General features: G+C 40.5%; 13 non-coding genes across 13 annotated transcripts; all 13 read right to left on the bottom strand.

Annotated features, from left to right (window-relative positions):
- Nucleotides 1-286: 286 nt before the first annotated feature.
- trnal-uag lies at nucleotides 287-368 on the bottom strand. The gene has a single exon. It is a non-coding gene; the product is annotated as a tRNA-Leu (tRNA).
- Nucleotides 369-697: 329 nt separating this feature from the next.
- Nucleotides 698-769, bottom strand: trnam-cau. Its single transcript has one exon. It is a non-coding gene; the product is annotated as a tRNA-Met (tRNA).
- Nucleotides 770-1,074: 305 nt separating this feature from the next.
- On the bottom strand, nucleotides 1,075-1,156 carry trnal-uag. Its single transcript has one exon. It is a non-coding gene; the product is annotated as a tRNA-Leu (tRNA).
- A 701-nt stretch (nucleotides 1,157-1,857) lies between these two features.
- trnal-uag lies at nucleotides 1,858-1,939 on the bottom strand. The gene has a single exon. It is a non-coding gene; the product is annotated as a tRNA-Leu (tRNA).
- A 701-nt stretch (nucleotides 1,940-2,640) lies between these two features.
- trnal-aag lies at nucleotides 2,641-2,722 on the bottom strand. Its single transcript has one exon. It is a non-coding gene; the product is annotated as a tRNA-Leu (tRNA).
- Nucleotides 2,723-3,051: 329 nt separating this feature from the next.
- On the bottom strand, nucleotides 3,052-3,123 carry trnam-cau. The gene has a single exon. It is a non-coding gene; the product is annotated as a tRNA-Met (tRNA).
- Nucleotides 3,124-3,428: 305 nt separating this feature from the next.
- On the bottom strand, nucleotides 3,429-3,510 carry trnal-uag. The gene has a single exon. It is a non-coding gene; the product is annotated as a tRNA-Leu (tRNA).
- Nucleotides 3,511-3,839: 329 nt separating this feature from the next.
- On the bottom strand, nucleotides 3,840-3,911 carry trnam-cau. Its single transcript has one exon. It is a non-coding gene; the product is annotated as a tRNA-Met (tRNA).
- Nucleotides 3,912-4,211: 300 nt separating this feature from the next.
- trnal-aag lies at nucleotides 4,212-4,293 on the bottom strand. Its single transcript has one exon. It is a non-coding gene; the product is annotated as a tRNA-Leu (tRNA).
- Nucleotides 4,294-4,989: 696 nt separating this feature from the next.
- On the bottom strand, nucleotides 4,990-5,071 carry trnal-uag. The gene has a single exon. It is a non-coding gene; the product is annotated as a tRNA-Leu (tRNA).
- A 329-nt stretch (nucleotides 5,072-5,400) lies between these two features.
- On the bottom strand, nucleotides 5,401-5,472 carry trnam-cau. The gene has a single exon. It is a non-coding gene; the product is annotated as a tRNA-Met (tRNA).
- Nucleotides 5,473-6,189: 717 nt separating this feature from the next.
- Nucleotides 6,190-6,261, bottom strand: trnam-cau. The gene has a single exon. It is a non-coding gene; the product is annotated as a tRNA-Met (tRNA).
- Nucleotides 6,262-6,571: 310 nt separating this feature from the next.
- Nucleotides 6,572-6,653, bottom strand: trnal-aag. The gene has a single exon. It is a non-coding gene; the product is annotated as a tRNA-Leu (tRNA).
- Between the last annotated feature and the right edge of the window lie 14,642 nt (nucleotides 6,654-21,295).

A 21,295-nucleotide genomic window follows, 5' to 3' on the forward strand; every position in this document is an offset into this window, starting at 1 on the left:
GAACATAGTCTATGGTATCAATAGGTTTTCTTAGCATTTAAATCAACTGGACTTGGAGGAAGAGATTGGCAAATGTGAAGCAATGTGCCACAATGGGAAGGTTCACATCTTAGCTCTTACCTTCTTTGAAGACCAGACTGGAGAAAAAGAACACTACCTCCTGTATGTCTCATTGGACATTCCATATGCTACAAAGCTGAGCTGGTTTTTGCAGTATTCAACAACAAGTGTTCTTCTTATAGTAGAATAAGCTGCAAGTAGCCAACACAGTCAACTGACAGTCAATTGGCAGTGGTGGGATTTGAACACACGCCTCCTGAGAGACTAGAGCCTAAATCCAGCGCCTTAGACCACTCGGCCACACTACCGCTTGAAACTGTTTTTGACCCAAACGAAGCGGAGGCGTTTAGATGAAAAGTCCACTCTGACGACAATTGGACAATCAAATCGAAAAAACACATGGAAGAACATTCGTAACTGCAAACACATACCCTGTGGGAGTATAGGGCTTTAATCAAGATCAAAAGACCACAAAACTATGAGCCAAGTTATGGGCTTCAACTCTTGTGTCTATTCTGTCACATTTTCAACTTCAAAAACCAAAGCAAGTCACTTTCGGCAGGAGGTGAGTACATGCTCAGAGGGCAAGGACAAGGGAGAAATAGAGGTGAACATGGGAATTGATAAAGAATTCCTTTAGCAGAGGATGGTTTCGATCCATCGACCTCTGGGTTATGGGCCCAGCACGCTTCCGCTGCGCCACTCTGCTCTTATTCATTGCAATAATTTCATATAAACATAGTCTATGGTATCAATAGGTTTTCTTAGCAATTGAATCAACTGGACTTGGAGGAAGAGATTGGCAAATGTGACATTGCCACATGTGCCACAATGGGAAGGTTCACATCTTAGCTCTTACCTTCTTTGAAGACCAGACTGGAGAAAAAGAACACTACCTCCTGTATGTGTCATTGGACATTCCATATGCTACAAAGCTGAGCTGGTTTTTGCAGTATTCAACAACAAGTGTTCTTCTTATAGTAGAATAAGCTACACAGTCAATTAACAATCAATTGGCAGTGGTGGGATTTGAACCCACGCCTCCTGAGAGACTGGAGCCTAAATCCAGCGCCTTAGACCACTCGGCCACACTACCACTTTAAACAGTTTTTTACCCAAACGAAGCGGAGGCGTTTAGATGAAAAGTCCACTCTGACTACAATTGGACAATCAAATCGAAAAAACACATGGAAGAACATTCGTAACTTCAAACACATACCCTGTGGGAGTATAGGGCTTTAATCAAGATCAAAAGAGCACAAAACTATGAGCCAAGTTATGGGCTTCAACTCTTGTGTCTATTCTGTCACATTTTCAACTTCAAAAACCAAAGGAATTCACTTTGGGCAGGAGGTGAGTTCATGCTCAGAGGGCAAGGACAAGGGAGAAATAGAGGTGAACATGGGAGTTGATAAAGAATTCCTTTAGCAGAGGATGGTTTCGATCCATCGTCCTCTGGGTTATGGGCCCAGCACGCTTCCGCTGCGCCACTCTGCTCTTATTCATTGCAATAATTTCATATAAACATAGTCTATGGTATCAATAGGTTTTCTTAGCAGTTAAATCAACTGGACTTGGAGGAAGAGATTGGCAAATGTGAAGCAATGTGTCACAATGGGAAGGTTCACATCTTAGCTCTTATCTTCTTTGAAGACCAGACTGGAGAAAAAGAACACTACCTCCTGTATGTCTCATTGGACATTCCATATGCTACAAAGCTGAGCTGGTTTTTGCAGTATTCAACAACAAGTGTTCTTCTTATAGTAGAATAAGCTGCAAGAAGCCAACTCAGTCAACTGGCAGTGGTGGGATTTGAACCCACGCCTCCTGAGAGACTGGAGCCTAAATTCAGCGCCTTAGACCACTCGGCCACACTACCACTTTAAACTGTTTTTTACCCAAACGAAGCGGAGGCGTTTAGATGAAAAGTCCACTCTGACTACAATTGGACAATCAAATTGAAAAAAGACATGGAAGAACATTCGTAACTTCAAACACATACCCTGTGGGAGTATAGGGCTTTAATCAAGATCAAAAGAGCACAAAACTATGAGCCAAGTTATGGGCTTCAACTCTTGTGTCTATTCTGTCACATTTTCAACTTCAAAAACCAAAGCAATTCACTTTGGGCAGGAGGTGAGTTCATGCTCAGAGAGTAGGGACAAGGGAGAAATAGAGGTGAACATGGGAGTTGATAAAGAATTCCTTTAGCAGGGGATGGTTTCGATCCATCGACCTCTGGGTTATGGGCCCAGCAAGCTTCCGCTGCGCCACTCTGCTCTTATTCATTGCAATAATTTCATATAAACATAGTCTATGGTATCAATAGGTTTTCTTAGCAGTTAAATCAACTGGACTTGGAGGAAGAGATTGGCAAATGTGAAGCAATGTGCCACAATGGGAAGGTTCACATCTTAGCTCTTACCTTCTTTGAAGACCAGACTGGAGTAAAAGAACACTACCTCCTGTATGTCTCATTGGACATTCCATATGCTACAAAGCTGAGCTGGTTTTTGCAGTATTCAACAACAAGTTTTCTTCTTATAGTAGAATAAGCTGCAAGTAGCCAACTCAGTCAACTGGCAGTGGTGGGATTTGAACCCACGCCTCCTGAGAGACTGGAGCCTTAATCCTGCGCCTTAGACCACTCGGCCACACTACCACTTGAAACAGTTTATTACCCAAAGGAAGCGGAGGCGTTTAGATGAAAAGTCCACTCTGACTACAATTGGACAATCAAATCGAAAAAACACATGGAAGAACATTCGTAACTTCAAACACATACCCTGTGGGAGTATAGGGCTTTAATCAAGATCAAAAGAGCACAAAACTATGAGCCAAGTTATGGGCTTCAACTCTTGTGTCTATTCTGTCACATTTTCAACTTCAAAAACCAAAGCAAGTCACTTTCGGCAGGAGGTGAGTACATGCTCAGAGGGCAAGGACAAGGGAGAAATAGAGGTGAACATGGGAATTGATAAAGAATTCCTTTAGCAGAGGATGGTTTCGATCCATCGACCTCTGGGTTATGGGCCCAGCACGCTTCCGCTGCGCCACTCTGCTCTTATTCATTGCAATAATTTCATATGAACATAGTCTATGGTATCAATAGGTTTTCTTAGCAATTCAATCAACTGGACTTGGAGGAAGAGATTGGCAAATGTGACATTGCCACATGTGCCACAATGGGAAGGTTCACATCTTAGCTCTTACCTTCTTTGAAGACCAGACTGGAGAAAAAGAACACTACCTCCTGTATGTCTCATTGGACATTCCATATGCTACAAAGCTGAGCTGGTTTTTGCAGTATTCAACAACAAGTGTTCTTCTTATAGTAGAATAAGCTGCACAGTCAATTAACAATCAATTGGCAGTGGTGGGATTTGAACCCACGCCTCCTGAGAGACTGGAGCCTAAATCCAGCGCCTTAGACCACTCGGCCACACTACCGCTTGAAACTGTTTTTGACCCAAACGAAGCGGAGGCGTTTAGATGAAAAGTCCACTCTGACGACAATTGGACAATCAAATCGAAAACACACATGGAAGAACATTCGTAACTGCAAACACATACCCTGTGGGAGTATAGGGCTTTAACCAAGATCAAAAGACCACAAAACTATGAGCCAAGTTATGGGCTTCAACTCTTGTGTCTATTCTGTCACATTTTCAACTTCAAAAACCAAAGCAATTCACTTTGGGCAGGAGGTGAGTTCATGCTCAGAGAGTAAGGACAAGGGAGAAATAGAGGTGAACATGGGAGTTGATAAAGAATTCCTTTAGCAGAGGATGGTTTCGATCCATCGACCTCTGGGTTATGGGCCCAGCACGCTTCCGCTGCGCCACTCTGCTCTTATTCATTGCAATAATTTCATATAAATATAGTCTATGGTATCAATAGGTTTTCTTAGCAGTTAAATCAACTGGACTTGGAGGAAGAGATTGGCAAATGTGAAGCAATGTGCCACAATGGGAAGGTTCACATCTTAGCTCTTACCTTCTTTGAAGACCAGACTGGAGAAAAAGAACACTACCTCCTGTATGTGTCATTGGACATTCCATATGCTACAAAGCTGAGCTGGTTTTTGCAGTATTCAACAACAACTGTTCTTCTTATAGTAGAATAAGCTGCAAGTAGCCAACTCAGTCAACTGGCAGTGGTGGGATTTGAACCCACGCCTCCTGAGAGACTGCAGCCTTAATCCAGCGCCTTAGACCACTCGGCCACACTACCACTTGAAACAGTTTTTGACCCAAACGAAGCGGAGGCGTTTAGATGAAAAGTCCACTCTGACGACAATTGGACAATCAAATCGAAAACACACATGGAAGAACATTCGTAACTGCAAACACATACCCTGTGGGAGTATAGGGCTTTAATCAAGATCAAAAGACCACAAAACTATCAGCCAAGTTATGGGCTTCAACTCTTGTGTCTATTCTGTCACATTTTCAACTTCAAAAACCAAAGCAAGTCACTTTCGTCAGGAGGTGAGTACATGCTCAGAGGGCAAGGACAAGGGAGAAATAGAGGTGAACATGGGAATTGATAAAGAATTCCTTTAGCAGAGGATGGTTTCGATCCATCGACCTCTGGGTTATGGGCCCAGCACGCTTCCGCTGCTCTTATTCATTGCAATAATTTCATATGAACATAGTCTATGGTATCAATAGGTTTTCTTAGCAATTAAATCAACTGGACTTGGAGGAAGAGATTGGCAAATGTGACATTGCCACATGTGCCACAATGGGAAGGTTCACATCTTAGCTCTTACCTTCTTTGAAGACCAGACTGGAGAAAAAGAACACTACCTCCTGTATGTCTCATTGGACATTCCATATGCTACAAAGCTGAGCTGGTTTTTGCAGTATTCAACAACAAGCGTTCTTCTTATAGTAGAATAAGCTGCACAGTCAATTAACAATCAATTGGGAGTGGTGGGATTTGAACCCACGCCTCCTGAGAGACTGGAGCCTAAATCCAGCGCCTTAGACCACTCGGCCACACTACCCCTTTAAACTGTTTTTTACCCAAACGAAGCGGAGGCGTTTAGATGAAAAGTCCACTCTGACTACAATTGGACAATCAAATCTAAAAAACACATGGAAGAACATTCGTAACTTCAAACACATACCCTGTGGGAGTATAGGGCTTTAATCAAGATCAAAAGAGCAGAAAACTATGAGCCAAGTTATGGGCTTCAACTCTTGTGTCTATTCTGTCACATTTTCAACTTCAAAAACCAAAGCAAGTCACTTTCGGCAGGAGGTGAGTTCATACTCAGAGGGCAAGGACAAGGGAGAAATAGAGGTGAACATGGGAGTTGATAAAGAATTCCTTTAGCAGAGGATGGTTTCGATCCATCGACCTCTGGGTTATGGGCCCAGCACGCTTCCGCTGCGCCACTCTGCTCTTATTCATTGCAATAATTTCATATGAACATAGTCTATGGTATCAATAGGTTTTCTTAGCAGTTAAATCAACTGGACTTGGAGGAAGAGATTGGCAAATGTGAAGCAATGTGCCACAATGGGAAGGTTCACATCTTAGCTCTTACCTTCTTTGAAGACCAGACTGGAGAAAAAGAACACTACCTGCTGTATGTCTCATTGGACATTCCATGTGCTACAAAGCTCCGCTGGCTTTTGCAGTATTCAACAACAACTTCTTATAGTAGAATAAGCTGCAAGTAGCCAACACAGTCAACTGACAGTCAATTGGCAGTGGTGGGATTTGAACCCACGCGTCCTGAGAGACTGGAGCCTTAATGCTGTGCCTTAGACCACTCGGCCACACTACCGCTTCAAACAGTTTTTGACCCAAACGAAGCGGAGGCGTTTAGATGAAAAGTCCACTCTGACGACAATTGGACAATCAAATCGAAAACACACATGGAAGAACATTCGTAACTGCAAACACATACCCTGTGGGAGTATAGGGCTTTAATCAAGATCAAAAGACCACAAAACTATCAGCCAAGTTAAGGGCTTCAACTCTTGTGTCTATTCTGTCACATTTTCAACTTCAAAAACCAAAGCAAGTCACTTTCGGCAGGAGGTGAGTTCATGCTCAGAGGGCAAGGACAAGGGAGAAATAGAGGTGAACATGGGAGTTGATAAAGAATTCCTTTAGCAGAGGATGGTTTTGATCCATCGACCTCTGGGTTATGGGCCCAGCACGCTTCCGCTGCGCCACTCTGCTCTTATTCATTGCAATAATTTCATATGAACATAGTCTATGGTATCAATAGGTTTTCTTAGCAGTTAAATCAACTGGACTTGGAGGAAGAGATTGGCAAATGTGACATTGCCACATGTGCCACAATGGGAAGGTTCACATCTTAGCTCTTACCTTCTTTGAAGACCAGACTGGAGAAAAAGAACACTCCTCCTGTATGTCTCATTGGACATTTCATGTGCTACAAAGCTCCGCTGGCTTTTGCAGTATTCAACAACAACTTCTTATAGTAGAATAAGCTGCAAGTAGCCAACACAGTCAACTGACAGTCAATTGGCAGTGGTGGGATTTGAACCCACGCCTCCTGAGAGACTGGAGCCTTAATCCAGCGCCTTAGATCACTCGGCCACACTTCCGCTTGAAACAGTTTTTTACCCAAACGAAGCGGAGGCGTTTAGATGAAAAGTCCACTCTGACTACAATTGGACAATCAAATCGAAAAAACACATGGAAGAACATTCGAAACTTCAAACACATACCCTGTGGGAGTATAGGGCTTTAATCAAGATCAAAAGACCATAAAACTATCAGCCAAGTTAAGGGCTTCAACTCTTGGGTCTATTCTGTCACATTTTCACATTTGAATATGAATTAGAGACTAACACTCGGTTGTTTAGAATGAATGAATGATGTCAGTGGGAACTCACAGCACGAGTATATTGTGCAGAATGTCAGAGTGCATAGTAGTCTGCTGCCTCCCACTTGTCGTTGCTGAGACAAATGTCCTCATATTTAATATTCATAGAAAATCGCCTCTGGCAAAGTCCTTACTAAGCCAGTGGCAAAATATGTGGTGTGTGCTTGTGCATGTGTTTGTGTGGTCGGTCCCCATGGTGACCATGTGGAGGAATGGTTCAGTTTGCCACCTGAGTGTGCTGAGACGCACCATTTGGTACCAGACGTATGAGGAGAGAATGAATGTGCAGTTTGCACACGTGCAAATGAGATAGAAAATGAGCAATGTGTGATTTACTCTATGCTGCATTGTGCATCACACACATGGCTCTATGGGATTTTATCAGAAAGAGATAGAGAGAGAGAGAGAGATATAAATAAATAAAGTGTTAAAGGATAAAGTGTTATACACTGACCTTGTAGACTAGGAGGTGAAGCATTGGTTGGTATTTTGGCATTCAACGGTGCCACAGAGGCAGTCATTTATTGGTGTGTGTGTGTGTGAGAGAGAGAGAGAGAGAGAGAGAGAGAGAGAGAGAGAGAGAGAGAGAGAGAGAGAAACTGCTGTTGTTGTCCCTCAGGGTGGACACAGCAGATGGGTGAGTAAACACACACACAGATACACACACACACACACACACACACACACACACACACACACACATACAGAGAGAAACAAATTCACAGATTGTGTTTATGATGAAACTGTGATAATAAAACATCTTTAAAGGAACTTGAAGATGTGAGTGCAGTAAATATAAATGTGGCAGCATTTTACAGTGCAGTGATTTGCTCCAGAACATTTCCACATGGCAGGTGTAATAATGTTTCATCTTTACTAGATTCATTCATTCATTAGTTTGATTAACAGAAGTGATCTCTGAGGAGACATGACTTGCATTGCATTTTACACTCTATACCACTTTAATGGAAGGCAGTGGATTGTTTCACAGCACATCAAGCACATCACTTGTGATAAGCAGTGACCTGCTTGGGGAGGACCAGGGCAGGCAGGACACCTGCAGGGGAGATCTGTATCAGCTGGGCCATAGGTTCTCCCATTCACAACAGCATGATACCTCCAGGCTGTACACTTCATATACAATAGCACATATCTGGATAGAAAAATACCTGTGTGGTCATTTCATAAACCAGCATGTCTGCCTTGTCAGAGACCAAAACCAGCATGCCCATGGAGGATGATATGATTGGGATGAGAAGATGCCTCTGACTGGATTTCAGTTTTCTCCACTGACCTCCTCACCATCTGGTAAACCTTTTGTGTTTTTATTTTATTCTTTATTCTATTCTATTTCTTAATAAATCACTGAACTCCATCCTCTGGTTTTTATTTGTGTCTACATTTGTATCTTCAATCCCGTTTCCCTGCAAACGAACAACCCCTCATTAAGTGTCCACAAAAGTCCATGAAACACATGAGGCAGGGACTCCTCCAGAATCCTCACAAGAGAGAAGGACTTAGCCATTGCAGTTCATTGTGATGTTTGTATAAATTTATATCAAAACATGGCATCTTAACTAAATTGTGTGATGACATTGTATAATTCTATTAGATCTACTTTTCCTGTGGGCTTTGTCTTACAATTGTATTTACCATGTTCAGTCTTCATAGTTAGAATGAAGCACTGCATTGAATTTCTAAAATTACAAAGAACTACATGTTGAACAGCAGTTTCAGTAAAACCACAATCAAACAAATTCCATTCAAAAGATAGAATAGATTCAAACTTAATCTGGGAGCAACCCCTTACTGTGAACTTCTACTGTAAACCCTCCAAACACTGTCTGCCAATATATAAAACAAATTCACTAAACTGATGAATGATGCTCACACACACACACACACACACACACACACACACACACACACACACACACAAACAGCCAATTACAATACATTGAATGAAGCGGTGTAATCAGTGAAACATAGCCCACCTTTAAAAGCCAGAGAAATGCATATGTCAAATGAAGTAAAGATGTAAAATACTGCAAGTGAAGTACTATGAATTTAGATGATGTATACATGCTCATACTCACCCACACACACACACACACACACACACACACACACACACACACACACACACACACACACACGCGCACACACACACACACACACACACACACACACACACACACACACACGGATAAACAAGAGACCATGTTTAATTCATAGCTGCAACTGAGTATAGGACTTGATCTTGTTTGTGGGGGCGGTAAAGATAACACATGCACATACACACACAGTCTCTCTCTCACTCTCTCTCTCTCTCTCTCTCTCTCTCTCTCTCTCTCTCTCTCTCTCTCTCTCTCTCCCTCCCTCACCCATAAAGACCCATGCCTAGACAAAAAGCACAAAATGATGCTCTAATGTAAGTTAACCATTTGCACACACACAAAGACATTTGAATGCAGTCAAACACATGAAGAGAGAGTTCTCTCCTTCTCGGGTTGAGTTGAAAAAATATCTCAGCACTTATTCCCTCCAGTGTTGCTGTTTTGTTTTTTTATCACAATATGAGTTATTTACTCCAACTGTTAGCCTTAAGATCATAGTTAGTCACTACTGATTTTACACCTGCAAATCACTGTACTTGTGATGGCTAGTACAAAATTCAAGTTTAATTTGGAGAAATATACACATATGAAAAATCCTGATATGCAAACAAACTGCTGCTCTGATTTTGACCACTCTCTCTTTTTAGGCTTTGAGTGCAATACTGAGCGGCTGTAGTGCCGCTCATAATGTCTCTGCACACACAGTCCGTAGTTGCGTTTTTTTCTATCCATCCAATTTCTTCGGCTTTCGATCAGTTGTCCCTTGGACTCAAAAATGAACTTAAAATAAAGATAAAGGAGAAGCAGGAATTAGTGTCTAAACATTGGTTTAGGTTTGTATCACTGACAATCAGACCTGAAGCTGATAACAACCTGTATTTACTGCGGAGTCATTTGTCCCACGAGTGAATGTTGATTGTGAAATCCATTCCTACTGCAGACAAAAAACAGATGTTAGTGAGGATTCTTTGACCAGTGGGAAAGGGGTTATAGAACATATTTGTAATTTTTTTCCCTTTCGGGCCATTGTTTAAACACAGAATTCAGAGGTGTGTTTGTGCACCTGTGTGTGTAAGGTCCAGTCATGTACAGTACACAAACACAAGGAGTGCGGGCGGCAGTACAATGGGAAGCAGGGGGATGGAGAGTGTCCTGAGGGGACGGGGGAGATTTAGGACGTACCTGTATACAGATTTCCGGCAACAACTCTGACCTTTTCTACCCCAAGAATGGCAATTACCGGCAAAAGATATATTTCCTTTACTCATACATATAGTTACTATATTATTCACCCTGTTAATTCATGTCACACCTTCCAAAACACAGTCCCAAAGCACTTTAGAGTTCTCAGCACTTTATTTAGAACAACAAAATAAGGCAAGAAATATAGAAGGAGGCCAAATGTATTAAATATTATGGCTATAAACAGGAATTTAAACTAATTAAAAACAACGAGTATATTTCAGTTTCTCTCTTTATTTAATGACTGTGTCCATCAGCAGCTTATGTCCTCAAGCAAGAATGTCAATCTATTCCCTCCTGAAAAAACTGTGCGTATAGAAGCACCTATAAGTGTCAAATTACTTGAGAAAAAAGATCAAATATATTTCAGCAAATTCCCCAGCTCCCCTGGTGAGGAGACGGCCATCATTGGAATTATTCCCATTGGACATGATCATAAATCCCAGTTTTCAGAGAGGCTGTGTTATCTGAGTGGAGAATTAATATCACAGTTTTTACTGTGAAAAGTCCTGCTTGTGAACGCAGCCTTGTAAATGCGTCTAATTGCCTGTCAAAATGTCACTGATGATCATTAGAGACTATTTGCTGTGTTGAATTCCAGTCAGAGAGCTGAGGTCTCACACAGAGAATGCATATTGATACAAATTTTAGATATTATATGTCAGTGTGTGCGTTCATCACCATCACCTCTTCGTCACGACCAGTATTCCCTCACCTCCATCCCCTCAAACAGCAGTGAAAATGAAACCTGTCGCCTGGGTTCCTCCATAGATTTACAATTTAGACCAAGTGCCAAAGATACAGACTGTGGGGCAGGCCAGGAAAAAATACACTCATCAGCAATTTCACTGCCGGGAGAAAGAATTAGAAATAAGCCACTGCACTGCACTGGCACAGCATGGACACTCTTAGAGAGCAAAAAAAAACAACTGTTAATGCGATGCAGAATCATTAAAGAGGAAAAAAACACTGAATCATTAAAGAGATCATTAGAATATAATAGGTACAGTCGGGCAAGAAGACAGAAGAATTAACAACTAATTAAAATGTCAATTTAAAAAATAAAAAATGTCTCCTTCCTTGTTCAGCATTTACTTCTTTAAAAGAGGACTCCCACAAGAAGTTGGACTAATTAATCTAGATTTACTTTGTAGAGGCCAAAGTCACTTAAATTGTATTGAATTACTCACTTATGTGTTAATAGGTGGGAGGTGGTATCTCCACGGATCTAATACTATTACATCAGAAAAAAAACAAATAGTGTTGTTTGCACTGTCACAAATATGTTTCCAAATGTGCATATTATAATTTCAGTGTTTAAGAAGAGCTCTGTTAGAATACTGTTTTCAGAAATTAGCTTTATGAGAAGCTTGGCATCAAACTCTGTTCTGTGTGTGCTTTAGGGATGGAGCTGTACTCAGGATGGGGTTAACCCAATTTAGCATAGAGACAGGAACCAACACATCTAAAGCTCTGTGGGGTTTAGAGACTGTGATCCTGCACAAAGTTACTTTGTCCAATGGTACTGTGCCAAGAAGAAGTAAAACACTACTTATCTTCGTTTTTGGCGTAAACTGCTAATGAAGGTTGTGCAGTATGATGCAAAGATCAAGAAGACCTACTAAATGGATGATGTCTTGAGATTCCAAATGAAGCAGCAGTTAAACTAAAATGGTTACTAAGAAAAAACATATATATTACATTAGTATAATTTCTCTATCTGCTGATGTAGATCATGTTATATAATTGGAAGTTCCAGAACAACTACTAATTGTATCCTGAGATTATATTTTTCCTTCATCTGCAAAAAATGTTATAACATTTGCTGTTTGTGCTCAGTTAGTAACCTCTAGAGGTGTTTGTGAGTATCGTTTTCTTTTACTTTGAAGACACAACGTTTCTCCTGATTCCTGTCCTTTTTTAAGCCAAGCAAAGCTAAACACGTTGTGGCTTCAACTCTACTCTTAAAGACACTACTTACAGTAATATGTATTACATATGTGTGTATATATATCATAGTAAATGCACACATTTAATTTTAATATTTTGGCTGGTTAGACCTGGACTGTGTGGGGTAAGGTCAGGATAACTCCTACCTCAGTTTAGCTTTGTTGAACATCTTAGGGAAAGTCACATTAAACTTAAATCATTCGTATTACTTTGTGAAGTCTAGTGAGCCCATGTAATTCAAGCATAAGTCCACCAATGTTTTTCCTAAATAATTCTTGAGATCATCCATGGTATGGATTTTATAGAGCGGTTTTGTTGTGATCACTGTCACAGAGTTTGTTTTCTTCATGGGATATAATCAGAGGCAAGAAGGAACAGGTTTCACATGATGACACGTCATAGAGCGCAGGTGGACTCAGTAACATTCATCATGGCTGCAGTCCATGCAACAGGGCTGATAGCAGGGTCCCTCTGTTGTTCCTGATGACTCACTGATTTGGACCCTGATTAATGTTGTTAACTACTGTACATCCACAGTAAAGTCAAAATGTCTGCTGTTTAAAAAAATACCTATTTAGTGTGACAGCTAAATTGTCTGTTAGCCAGAAACACGGTCGTCGCAGCGTACATTTCAAAATGGATCATTCAAATTCACATCCTGGCTTGTTTGCATTGTGCTTTGCTTCAGGGCACTTGGGCAGCCGCTGAAGGATCATCGTGCATGTACTGATTTTCTTGTCTGGCATTTGAGCCAAATTACTTTTCAAAAAACTAATTAGTGGCCTTCCACTGAACGCTCTATTTTTAGATTCCCTCTTTTTTAACATGCAGCGACTTGAGCTGACTGTAGGCTCGTAGCCACCAGCTCCTGTGGTTGTGGTCATGTCCGTGGATTTGACACCATTGCTCTCCTGTGGCGGCTTTGTGTAAGTGCGGCTGGTGAGGCGACAGGTATTTGATGCGAGGAGAGAGCTGCATGCATCCCTGTGAGCTTGTAAACTGCTGCGTAGAACAAAGCCTGTGGATCATCCCCATGTCATTGGGCTGAGGCGAGCGAGCTGAAGCGATGAGGCCTCTCCCGCTCTGTTTTCTCTGTTAATTCAAATAGAAGATTTGAAACTTTTTCCCTCTATTTGCTTCACTGTGTTTTGTCTTTCTTTTCACAATTCATTCACACACACACCCACACACGCCCACACACGCGCACACACACACACACACACACACACACACACACACACACACACACACACACACACACACACACACACACACCATTGGGAGGGCAGTCTTTCTATATGATCATAAGAGCATCTTTTTCTAATAAATGCTTTAAGATGGAGAATGGAAGAGAGGGATGGAGAGAAGGAAGGGGAGATTGAGAGAAAGGGGAAATAATGTTGGGGAAAGCAAAAGGAAGAGGAGACGAAGGTGAACACAAGTGGACGAATTTAGGGATGAGAGGAGAGAGAGTGAAAGAGGTATAAAACGAGAGAAAGAAAGTGGAAGGTAAAGTATAAAAGGCGAGAAAAAACAATCGTGGGAAGGAAACAGAACGAAAATGTGGCAGTAGAAATGTGATGAAATTAATATACAGTGAAGAGGAGAGAGGAGTAGTACCTATTATATATCTGTGACTCAAACAATGAGTAAATGTAATTTCAACAAAGATTTTTAATTCACTCAAATATTTTTCACTGAGGATGGATTACCACGTTATCAGGTCAAATATCGTCTATGCTGGACTGTAAAATGAGACTTAACTCATGAGGCAAGAGTATAACTTCAAACTCTAATTTTTAGTTTGATGTCCTCACAGAGGACATTTAATCTAAAATTGATCACAATGTGTGGAAAAAAATTTGTGTGTGCCATGGTGGAATATAGGCCACCATATCAACCATATCATTAGAATTACTCAATATAGGGTTTCGGCACACAGGGAGATATATTTGGACCCATGTCAGAACATTTTCATATTTCTGACCTAAACTTCTCCATCTCACCATCACAAATTTATGAGGTTTTACGGTAAAGCTATGATAACTACCTGCTCTCTGTTGTTGAGGAGACAGATGTATACAATGAATCAATTGTAACTCTTAGACTGGCAAAATATATAGTCATGTGCAGGGAGTTAAAAATTAAAGTAAACATTATAATTTTTTGCAAATGCATGCCCCTGAGTAAGAGTCTTATAAGGGGACCAAAAAAAAAAGCAAAGCAACTAAATTGGAAGTTTGGAGTCGCAGAGATGGACAATATATAATGGACAAAAGATTCCATCCACTGTCAGGTGCAACAGCGACTATTGAATTCTTTAAGAGATCTTTCTAAGTCTTGTATTTCAATAAACTGGTGTTTTTCTGTCAGTTGAGAAAGGCAAACTGTCGGTATGTTACTCAACCCAGGTCTGGACAGAAATTGTGTCATTGAATTTTCTCCTAAGTCACTGGAATGTGACACTTAACAAATCTGTTTCACTTGTGAACCTGAATACAGATTTAGGGATTCATTATTATTATTTTACATATATGAATATTTACAGAGTGATAGTGACTCTGCTCTCACATTTGGAAATAGTTTTGCTTAAACAATGCCCTCATAGGCTACACTGTAGCAGAGCTATAAACACAGCTACTATAACAGCAGTGAGGAAAAATAGTGCACGTTACTTGAATTGCCAGGTGGGATTGTGTTGTTCCCTGATGTTATCACTAAAGTATTGTTTTATGTCATCATATGCACAGTGAATTTTAAAATGAAAAAATAATAAATGACTGATATGATGAGATGTTAAACACATAGGTTAAGCATCATATATATATATATGTGTGTGTGTGTGTGTGTGTGTGTGTGTGTGTGTGTGTGTGTGTGTGTGTGTGTGTGTATTTATGTGTTTTCTGCTTCTCTCTGAGTCACCAAATTATTTTATGTTTTTCTGTCTCCTGCAGCCAAAGCTCTGAACAGTGGGGAATATGTGACTCAGCCACAGAGAGCACATGTATTTATCTGTATAATTACCGCTGTCTCTTCTTCTCTGTCTGTCTCTCTGGGTGTTTCCTTTCATCACCATCCATCGTGCAGCCCTCCTCCCTCTCTCCTCTCATCTTGTCTGCAATCTGAAATTCTTTCTTTGTCCCTTCTTTCTCTTTTCCCTCTAACTTCACTCTTTCATTCTCATAACTCTAAGTGACTATTTGCAGGTTGCATTCAGACGACAGCAGGATCTGCCCCTTTTGACTCTGATTGGCGGATTGGTTAACAGTCCAACCTTCTGTCCACCCATCAATGTTTGTTCGTCCGCATGTGTGCCTTTAAAAAGCCCATCATCCACAGTTCATAATCTCTCTTCCTCTGGCTCACTTTCTTCTTCTCTGTTATCTCTCACTCTCTCTGCCAGCTAGCCGTCTGTACAATGAGATAGATATAAAATCTAATTCACCCTGGTGAAACAAGCATTAACTAGTTCCCAGTAGAAGGGCTTGACTCTAATCCACAGGCTGATAGGATGCCGATGGGTTTGTTCAGTGCTGCAGGCAACAAAGAGAAACACTCTTTCAGAGAAAGTTAGCCTGTTCATTGTTCACCTCATATCGTACCAAAACCAACAAAGTTTTTCTTTTGTTCTATCCTATCTCATGAGGAAATATTGCTCTGGCATCATTCCATTTGAATATCAACTGATCATCTGATCTTTTAGGTCTTTTATCAAGCAAGAACACCAACCATTCAATGGTTTGTAGATGTTGAGGTCTGTTGTTTCTCTTATTGATAGCATTGTTAAGCCTAGTTTATACTCCTTGTTAATACGCCTTGTATAAACTAGGCTGTGAGACAATGGGATCAGAACATCCCTTTCATACTCCGTGTGGCATCATTTCTGCTGGTAGCACACCCCCTGACTTTTTTAGGCACACAGCGCATCTAGCACAACATGGATATAGCTCCAGGAGGAAGCAAGCTGGTGCAAAATCGGTGGTGTTTGTTTCTTCTCCTTGCCTTTTTCCAGTGATGTTGTTTTATTTGTCTGAGCAGCGACACCCAAAGAAGACTGTGACGAGTAGAAAGGGCATGTCGATGTCACAGTTGGGGCATGCAACGACCAATCCATCAAGCAGTGCTGCAGATAGATGTCAATATCTTTGGGTTTTGCACAGATGCAACTGACAAAACAATTTAAAATCTCGCCTCAAATTGTAGGGATTTGGGAAATTTTATTTTTTGGAAAAATCCAGTGATCAATTTATTTAATGCCTGTTACTCACTTACACACAAGTGTCTATTATTGTGCAAATGTCACCTTTTCATGAACTGAAACAACAGCTGTACTTTTTCTTTGGCTAATTCAGTGGGTTTATATACAGTTTATATACAGTAACTTTAGAAGCAGGAGAATTTTATCTGAACCAAAAATGAAACTCAATCCATAACTATATGATTTATAGATTCAGTTGCTACTCAGTTTAGAGGTTTACAGTTTACACTTTAGATTATTTGGCTTACCATCACTGATGTCTTCAATTCAACAGCACCAACATCATCATAAAGTTGATTCAATGCCTCTATAAAACTGAAACAATTAAACAACATAACCCTCATGAAATGAGTATTCTGAGACACTCCCCTTCCGTCTTCGCCAGGCTAATGCAACACAAAGGCCTTGATCTGTTACACCTCATACGTCTCAGTGGGCATTGAGCATCGACTTGTAACACATGACATGCAGAGAGAATTTTCTAATAAAGTTAGACTTGAAAAATCCAACTGAGCCGAAAGCTTTATGGAAAATAAACTGCCCAAACCAGAACAAATTCACAACACCTTGTTGGAACTTGTCAGCTTTGGGTCATGTCAAGAATAAGATACATGGTTTTAACTGGATGGCAACAAATGTATAACAGGTGACATTAACCTTTGCACAACACATCTTCATCAGTCAACTTGCTGCACAAATGTCATTAAAATTATGCGGGTTTTTAAAAAACATCCTGACAGCATCAAGTGCAATGAGTAATGGATACAACAGGGTCATAGAAATAGAACTTAGCAGAAGAAATATTTCCACAGTAGCCATCACACTTGTGTACTCGTGTTCAGAGAGGATAACTTCATATATAATGAGCCTCAACTCTGGGAATTACATCCTTTCCCTGTGTTGTCAGGCATCCAGAAGTCCCCAGTTTCAGAAACATTTTGACAGGATTATTTTCCATGCAAAGGCTTTGTACACTGACCCATAATGCACTTGCAGGATTCAGTGAGAAGCCTCAGCAGTGGAGGAGGATGTTTGATGCCTCTGTCAAGTTTATTCTCAATATTCTGCAGTGGTGTGGCATGAGCTTTTACACATACAGGCGAGCAGAGCTGCAGAACACTCCTCCCTTTCCCCTGATACATTCCAGTGACTGCACAGGATCCTGCATTTTCCTACTCTGTCTCAAACTCACACTTACTGCAGATTGTGCACAGTGTAAACCTTAATTAAAAGAGATGAAAACTCAAACAAACCAGAACAGAATTGAAAGGCGAGGGCTAAATTTAATAAATATGATCACAACATCAAGGTAGTGTAATTAGGTGTAGATACACAAGGTTATCTTATAATTGTGAGGTTGACCAGTGCATCTAAGAGCAGTGTTACTGACAGAGGATATTTCACAGAAGTGAGGCAGAGCAGCGTGTGACTTTTGTGTAAAATGAGTCCTTTCATATACAACTAACTAACAGTAGTGACTGGATGAGTAAAATGACACTAAAACCTATATTTTACAGCAAATGTTGCTGGTTGACCAGGATATGTGAAAGCATTTCTGCTGACCAGGGCTTACGAGAGAAATGTTGCAGAGCATCTGGCAGAAGTGAGAGTACAGGATGTTGTCTTGGGTCTTGAGGAGTTGTAGCATTTATTTACTGACAAACAGTCTGAACTGCACATACATTGCACTGCTAACTTCTAATTATCCACTTCTGTCGCCATCACACACTCACTCTTTCTCTCTCTCTCTCTCTCTCGCCCCCACTCGCCACGCACTGAACTCTCCCTTAAAGCAGCTGCACTTCTTGTGTAACAATATTCTGTCTCAAACCTCTAACACGTACTGAACATCTTCCACACATCATAAATCACAGTGTTACTGTGCTACTGCTGTCTCTTAACAGTTGGAAAGAAAACACTGCTGAAGAAATGTTCTGATGAGCAAGTACAGTTTCCACAATGTGCATGAGTATAATAAAGTTTGACACCTGATCTCAGATTGATAAGAATCCCACCAGCAAAAACGACGAGAAGCATTGGCTGGCGACTGTTTATAAAGATGGATGACATAACAGCATCTGCAGTATAGGTCATAAATACTTCCTCCTCCATGTTAGCAGATAGAACATGGACCAAACTAAATAGTCAAAATACATGTCAAATACATTTTTTGCAAAGATGGTTTCTGTCATTGTAGGTAGTTCTTATAACGACGATGTTTGCTCAAGTGCAAATTTTTTCTGTAAGTTTAGTTTTTAATTACTTATGACATACAAAAATTTGGTCAAGCATGTGTATCGATGGGACCTCGCTTCTGCGGCTCCACACCAAATCTCTGGCTCCAAATGCCCATGATGGCACGGTTCATAGCCGGGATAATGTCGTTTCTGGATAGTGGGAGGAAGTGGAGACGTGTTGTCCATGGTTGGTAGTCGACTAAGCTTCCAGAGACAAAGGCCTGCTACCACCACAAGTGGGCACTAAATTACAAGATGATTTCAAACAGGCAACATCAGATCCATTATGGCCTGGTCACACATACCTGAATGTAGCAGTGGCTAACCTTTGCCCTTTGTAGCTAACCTGGGCAAATAGGGCATTTGCTTCCATGTGGCGAGGCAAATCACAGCAACTTCGTTGAACTTTGACCCTCAATATTCACTTTGCATTTGTGTATGTGTGACCGAGGGACTGAGCCCTTCATCTGAGATCAGATGTAAGATGTATTGCCTCCACTTCTAAGTGATATTCATTTTTAGTATTAACATACCAACAGAGGTATGGATTTGAGTCACATGACTTGGGCTCGACTTGGTCCCACCTCTGCAGGCCAGGGGTTAAAAGGTCAAACACTAGTTTCCTTGTGTACATTATTTGTGTTTAGCTAATAATGAAGCTGTGAAGACGCCAGAGAGCTTTACAACAATCCTGTTTTTCTAAACTTGGGAAAATAAGAGAATTATCTGTATTACCCACAGGTGATGAGTTAATTGCAGAACAGCTGGTTATCAGCAACTTAGCATATTAGCTTGATGTCTTCACTGCAGATCAGGTTGTTGGAGGGTCTGTTCAGTGCTGATTAAGAATAATTGTGTTAATGTTTCATAGCTAGGGGAAATAGATAGGGCAGCTAATAGTTTGTCCCCAATATGCCATGTTGGATTAAAAAAAAAACAGTCCCACTTAATATTTTTTGTCATGATCAAAGAGGAAGACATTCAACCTGTGTCTCCAAATCTTTGTCCAATCTAGAGACTGAATGTGCAAGAGGCACAGTTTTACTCAAGTGTGATTGATAGTGGTGCTTTTTGTGATCAGATCATTTAACTGTAATGATCCTCGTGGGCAAATTTAGTTACAGCAGCAGATGGAACAAATATGGTAAATGACTCAGAATTGAATCTAATGCATGTGATAATTTCAGCAATACAGTACTATACAATAAATGAGTAAAGCTAGCTGAGGGTAAATAGCAGAAAGCAGCAAAGACACTTGAGTGCATACCTCCTCAAAGGACCAAAAGTTCCCATATGAAACCACATTTAAATTAAATTTGGATTTCCATTTGGATCTTCGCCAAAGTAAATCCGCAAAAAAGTGAAAAAAAAATCCTGGATCCAGCCCCTGATCCGGATCTTTACAAAAAATGTAATGGGTTCTTTCCTGACCCATACCACATCTTTCCACCAAGGTTCATGGTAATCCATCTAACACAGATGAAAACATAACCCAAGCATTTTCTATGAAAATTTAATTCTAACATAAAATGTATCAAAAGAAAATATAGGAATATGACACATAAAGATTTATCTTTATTTACACTTTAAAGAGGTGCTCTTTAAAATGCAGAAATGCTGCTGCATTTGATTTCATGGTAATGGTCCAGGTTCAGTCATGGATCAGGAAATTCCCGACTGATCACACTCCTAGCCTGATCTTATGGTAATTTTGTTCTAGGAATATTGGTTATTATAAGGGTCTGTCAGGTTGGAGTGAAAATCTGAATTATTGAGCAAGTCTGGTTCGATATCTCGACTGGAGAAACAAGCATATACAATCAAAGACGGTGAATATATGGAGGACATGAGCCTTGAGGGCAAGACATGGAAAGCAAAGATACACACAGCAGCACTGGTTACTTAGCTCCAAAGATGTAAATGTGTAAGTAAGTCTTTCGCTGTATACGAACATTGCCTAACATGTTCTACACATTATTAAGAGAAATAACTAAATGTTGCACTGATGATTGAGCTGTAAGGGGAAGCTGGACAATTTAGGAAACACTCCAGTCTTGACAATATCTGGCAAATAAAGCAGGCATTGTACTATTGCGGCTATTAACAAGCTGGCAGGTTTCTTTCATCTCAGGCTGTTATTGCCATTATCTCCTGTTGTTCAAATTGATTTGTATTATGGACATATCTCCTATAAACCACTCCTCACTCAGGTGTGCAGCACCTCATCAAGCCAATGTGATTAAATAACTTATAAATAACCGGGAAATACATGAAGGTGGCCTTCACTGAAACTAGATCACATTGTACATTGTTTAATGCACATCAGAATTATGTCCAGCCATTTTTACATTTAATACATCAAACATGTTAAGTGAAACACAATGGTACCTTCACAGAGAGAAAGACTGACAGGTCTAATTCAATCATCAAACCATTGATTAGAGCTGAGGATGGCAAGCACTGAATGAAGGACTCGTATTAGCAACTTGCCCCCAAAATAAAATTCACATATTTTCAGTAATACATACACAAGTTGTGTAGTTGAAGCAGCACATTA

The sequence above is a fragment of the Hippoglossus hippoglossus genome, chromosome 10 (assembly GCF_009819705.1).
Source record: "Hippoglossus hippoglossus isolate fHipHip1 chromosome 10, fHipHip1.pri, whole genome shotgun sequence".
In the NCBI taxonomy this organism is placed as follows: Eukaryota; Metazoa; Chordata; class Actinopteri; order Pleuronectiformes; family Pleuronectidae; genus Hippoglossus; species Hippoglossus hippoglossus.